The sequence below is a fragment of the Pan paniscus genome, chromosome 10 (assembly GCF_029289425.2).
Source record: "Pan paniscus chromosome 10, NHGRI_mPanPan1-v2.0_pri, whole genome shotgun sequence".
Lineage (NCBI taxonomy): Eukaryota > Metazoa > Chordata > Mammalia > Primates > Hominidae > Pan > Pan paniscus.
This window is the reverse complement of record NC_073259.2, coordinates 129,387,247-129,393,246: the sequence shown is the minus strand read 5'-3', so window position 1 is coordinate 129,393,246 and position 6,000 is coordinate 129,387,247.

Below are 6,000 nucleotides of genomic sequence, written 5' to 3'. Positions count from 1 at the left end.
GTTTGTCTTATTTTGTTGCTATTAACTACGTATTTGTTTTATTCCCCTTTTCTTCCCTTTTGGTAGCAAAGGACACCAACTTTTTCTTAATAAATGGGTATTTTGCTAACAAGTTAGTGCAAGCATCTCAGATTATGTTCTCTCTGGGCAAAATTGCCAATATCTTGATTAGAAATTGTACACACTCCATCATTATGTAAATTCATTTAGCACCTATTCTCAGACAAGAGCTCTTCCTGGAATTGGTAGATCTCTCCAGGGTGGTCAGTGCAGGTCTGTATGAGGCTTGGACTTTCTTCTGAGGCCTCCCTGCCTTGTTGGACTGAACCAGCGCTTGTGGTTCCTGTGGCTGCTCACGAGGACTTGTTGGTCCCTGACTGGAGATTAAGAAGGAAAAGATTTTTTCATAGTTTTTGGACCAATGACCAGGAGCATTTTTCAGTCCCTTTCTAGGTGTTGGCTTTCTTATATATTCTGCATGGGCACTTTTTTTTTTTTTTCTATATTTAACTCTATAAATGAGGGATGATGATAAATTACGTCCAGGAATTCATCATGAGTAAGGTGATTATAAATTAAGGGGGCCGGCTCCGGTGGCTCACGCCTGTAATCCCAGCAGCTTGGGAGGCTGAGGCGGGCGGATCATGAGGTCAGGAGATGGAGACCAGCCTGGCCAACATGGTGAAACCCCGTCTCTACTAAAAAAAAAAATACAAAAATTAGCTGGGCATAGTGGTGCATGCCTGTAATCCCAGCTACTCGGGAGGCTGGGGCAGGAGAATCACTTGAACCTGGGAGGTGGAGGTTGCAGTGAGCCGAGATCACACTACTGCACTCCAGCCTGGTGACAGAGCAAGACTCTGTCTCAAAAACATAATAATAAAAATAAATAAGAAAGGGTCCAAAGCTCAGAGGTGTGAGATGCTATCACCAAATATACAGTGTATTATAGTTTACATTTCTTAACCCTGCAAGTAAGCAGGAGCCAGTTATTGCTTTTTCTGTTCATGAATTTCTTATCCTTGAGTGTTCACAGAAAAATGCCATTGTTTCAAGTCCAAAGCAGCAGCTATATCCAAATAGTTGTGTTTTTTTGTTTTTGTTTTTGTTTTTTTAGATGGAGTCTTGCTCTGTTGCCCAGGCTGGAGTGCAGTGGCGTGATCTTCGCTCACTGCAACATCCACCTGGGTTCAAGGGAGTCTCCTGTCTCAGCCTCCCAAGTAGCTGGGACTACAGGCATGCACCACCATGCCTGGCTAATTTTTGGATTTTTAGTAGAGATGGGGTTTCACCATGTTGACCAGGTTGGTCTCAAACTCCTGACCTCAGGTGATTCACCTGCCTCAGCCTCCCAAAGTGCTGGAATTACAGGCGTGAGCCACCGTGCCCACCCCAAATAGTCTTTATAAATCAACAGGGAACCAACTAAATTTTGCAGCTCCTATTATTGGTTCTTTCTCTGTTAAATTTCCCATCAGAAAGTTTTTCTGATGGGAAGTAATTTCTCTTCAGGGCTCTTTGAAGCAGTGTAAAACAGTTGTGTCCATTACAGTACATTTGCTGGCCAAAGACAGCTGCTCTGGAAACAAGAGACTTGGTGGAGAGATAGAGACTAATTGGTATGTTGACTGAAAATCTTAAATTCATTTGAAAGGTTATATATAGAGATGGTAAACATTGAATAATATTAAAGGCTATGTAGTAAAAAGTAATTCTTCAGCCTGTAATCCCAGCACTTTGGGAGGCTGAGATGAGTGGATCACCTGAGGTTAGGAGCTTGAGACCAGCCTGTCTAACATGGTGAAACCCCGTCGCTACTAAAAATAAAAAAATTAGCTGGGCGTGGTGGCGGGCGCCTGTAGTCCCAACTACTCGGGAGGCTGAGGCAGGAGAATCGCTTGAACCTAGGAGGCAGAGTTTGCAGTGAGCCGAGATCACGCCATTGCACTGCAGCCTGGGTGACAAGAGCTAAACTCTATCTCAAGAAAAAAAAAAAAAGTACTACTTCCTCTTAGGAGGTAACTGTTATCAGTTCCTTTTTATTCTTTCAAGTATATTTTTTCATCTGATGTCATTTTTGATTAATGTATTTAAAGTAAGAGCCTTTCAATTTAAGAAGTGGCCTTAGCTACTCTGCCTCAGCAGAAGGTTGAATAAATGGGGTCAGGTTGTTCAGGTGACCCCACAGATACCAACATAAAAGCTTGATGTCATCATGCCTGACCAGGACCAGCTATGCAACTCATGGAATCCAGTGCAAACTAAAAATGTGAGGCCTCTATTAAAAAGTAAAAATTTCAAAGGCTGGGTGTGGTGGCTGACACCTGTAATCCCAGCACTTTGGGAGGCTGAGGTGGGCAGATCTCCTGAGGTCAGGGGTTCAAGCCCAGCCTTTGCAACATGGTAAAACCCCATCTCTACTAAAAATACAAATATTAGCCAGGCATGGTGGTGGGCGCCTGTAATCCCAGCTACTTGGGAGGCTGAGGCAGGAGAATCGCTTGAACCCAGGAGGCGGAGGTTGCAGTGAGCTGAGATCGCACCACTGCACTCCAGCCTGGGGCGACACAGTGAGACCCTGTCTCAAAATAAAAAACATAAAATAATTTCAAACGGCAACGGCAGAGCCTTAAACCAATATAGGGCCCTTCTGAGCCCACAGCCCTGCACAGTTTGCACACCTGAAAAGCCAGCCTGCCCAAAGCGCCTCTCAGCTGATGGCAGCTTCACCCTAGCAGGGAGACAGGGCCTAAATCCAAAGCTAATAGAAGGGGTCTGGGGTCTCCTGCTATCTGTGACTTAGATTTGTTGATTGAGGGGCTTGTCTCCTCCCTGATAGAAGAGTGGGTTGAATGAAAAGTAGAGACATTTGTGACCCCAAAACTCAGAACTGTCGGGGTGACAGCAAACTGGCTTTTCTCCTGATAGAGCATTTGGTAGGGGGAAAAAAAGGAGTCAATAATTTCATAATGATGTGATGATGAGTGGTTTAAAGGTATAAGAATTGATCATCTGGTTAAATGGGGAAAGGGTTAAATGAGGAGGGAATTGAAACTTTTTATTTTTTTTTTCTTGAGATGGAGTCTCGCTCTATTGCCCAGGCTGGAGTGCAATGGCGGAATCTTGGCTCACTGCAACCTCTGCCTCCCAGGTTTAAGCGATTCTCCTGCCTCAGCCTCCTAAGTAGCTGGGATTACAGGAACCCGCCACCATGCCCAGCTAATTTTTGTATTTTTAGTAGAGATAGGGTTTCACTGTATTGGCCAGGCTGGTCTCGAACTCCTGACCTCGTGATCCACCCGCCTCGGCCTCCCAAAGTGCTGGGATTACAGGCATGACCCACCGCACCTGGCCGGAATTGAAGCTTTTTAAGCAGCAGGCATTCGGGTCTATACCCGAGATCTTCAGGATATATCCTCTAAGGGAGAGAAGGAAAAAGGTGTTCCGACCTGGTGGCACAGTGGGAACTCTACCCAGCAGCCGTGTGCCCTGTTTTAAGTTCTTAGCTATATTAACACGTTTAATCTTCACAGTAATTCCAAGAGTTAGCAATAGCATGAATTCCATTGAACAGGATAGGATGGAGGCATAAGGGGGTTAAGTTACTTGCTCAAGGCCACACTGCTGATAGGTTCCAGGGCTGGGCCTACCCTTAGAATTTTCAAAAGTACTGTCCTGTTTTTGTGAACATTGTTTTTCAGTTTGTTGAACACATAAACGATAATATTAGTTGTTATTTACGTAGTGCCCAATATGGGCCAGACACTGCTATGTACTTCCACACATACCATCTCTAATGCTTGTGAGCTAAACATCATCCCTGTTTTACAGGCAGGAAAGCGGGCCCTGGAGGTTGGGCCTGACCCAGCCCCCACCTTGGTGAGGACCAGAATCAGGATTCAGCCCCAGGAGTGACGGGCTCCACAGCCTAGGCTCTTTCTCACATCACCAGGCTGCCTTTGTATTCACCTCCATACTCTGAATATTTCTACTTGTTCAAAGTGTTTTAAATTTGGTCCTAATATTTTTGGGTGGTTACACTGGCTTTTTTTTTTTTCCTGTTTCTTTTTCTTTCTTTCCTTTTTTTTTTTTTTGAGACCGAATTTTGCTCTTGTTGGCCAGGCTGGAGTGCAGTGACGTGATCTTGGTTCACTGCAACCTCCGCCTCCCAGGTTCAAGCGATTCTCCTGCCTCAGTCTCCCTGCCTCAGCCTAGGATTACAGGCATGCGCCACCACGCCTGGCTAATTTTGTAGTTTTAGTAGAGACGGGGTTTTTCCATGTTGGTCAGGCTGGTCTAGAACTCCTGACCTCAGGTGATCTGCCCGCCTTGGCCTCCCAAAGTGCTGGGATTACAGGTGTGAGCCACCGCGCCCGGCCATTTTTTTTCCTCGAAGATGTATGCTGAGACAAATGAAGAGCCTCCTCATCTGTGCCCCCATCACTTCTTCTTCTATGATGTTATGTTTGGGACTAGTAATCTCACTGCCTGTTGAAGGGAAACTTCTCAAGATCTTCTTCTTTCTGACAGCATTTTTCTTTTCTTTTTTAGAGATAGTTTCACTATGTTGCCCAGGCTGGCCTTGAAATCTGAGGCTCAAGTGATCCTCTCGCCTCAGCCTCCCAAGTAGCTGGGACTGCATGCGCGTGCCTCTGAGCCTGACTTGACAGCATTTTTTTCCTTTTCTTTCTTTTTTTTTTTTTTTTTTTTCTGAGACGGAGTCTCGCTCTGTTGCCCAGGCTGGAGTGCAGTGGCACGATCTCAGCTGACTGCAACCTCCTCCTCCCGGGTCCAAGCGATTCTCGTGCCTCAGCTTCTTGAGTAGCTGGGATAACAGGCACGTGCTAACATACCTGGCTAATTTTTGAATTTTTTAGCAGAGACAGGGTTTCACCATGTTGGCCAGGCTGGTCTCGGACTCCTGACCTCAAGTGATCCCCTGCCTTGGCCTCCCAAAGTGCTGGGATTACAGGCATGAGCCACCGTGCCCAGCCCCACAGCAATTTTCTTTCTTTTTTTTGAGACAGAGTCTGGCTCTGTCCCTCAGGCTAGAGTGCAGCGGCCCGATCTCGGCTCATTGCAACCTATGCCTCCTGGGTTCAAGTGATTCTCCTGACTCAGCCTCCTAAGTAGCTGGGATTACAGGTGCCTGCCACCACGCCTAGCTAGCGACAGCGTTTTTCTACTGTCCTGGTGAATGGGAAAAAAAAATTCAACAAGTGCTGTAAATCAAAGAAAATGACCCAGGCAAGTCTCAATCATTTTAGGAGGCTTACTTGCCAAAGTTAAGGAACTACCTGGGAGACAGGTGTATGCCTTTCTCCGAAAATGATTTTGAAGGCTTCAGTATTTAAAGGGGAAAGGGCAGGATATTGAGAAATACACAATTTTCATGTGAGAGTGGGTAGGGGAAAAATAGTCATTCATCCCTTTGCCTGGCTTGGTGAATCTGAAATTTTTTTTTTTTTTTTTTTTTTTTTTTTTGAGACGGAGTCTCGCTGTCGCCCAGGCTGCAGTGCAGTGGCGCGATCTCGGGTCACTGCAGGCTCCGGCCCCTGTGGTTCACGCCATTCTCCTGCCTCAGCCTCCGGCGTAGCTGGGACTACAGGCGCCCGCCACCTCGCCCGGCTAATTTTTTGTATTTTTAGTAGAGATGGGGTCTCACCGTGTTAGCCAGGATGGTCTCGATCTCCTGACCTTGTGATCCGCCCACCTCGGCCTCCCAAAGTGCTGGGATTACAGGCGTGAGCCACCGCGCCGGGCCGAATCTGAATTTTTATATAAGATAACATAGAAGACAGGGCCAAGGAAGCAATCAGATACGCATTTGTCTCAGGTGAGTAGAGGGATGACTTTGAGTTCTGTCCTATGTCCCCCGCACCTGTGAAGATAAGCTATCCATTTACATTGCCTTGGAGAACTTCAACAGAACTGCTTTAGGGTAAAGATCTTGGGGGCCGCCAGGAATTTCCTTGTGGGCAAAATGTGAGGGAGGTGTGT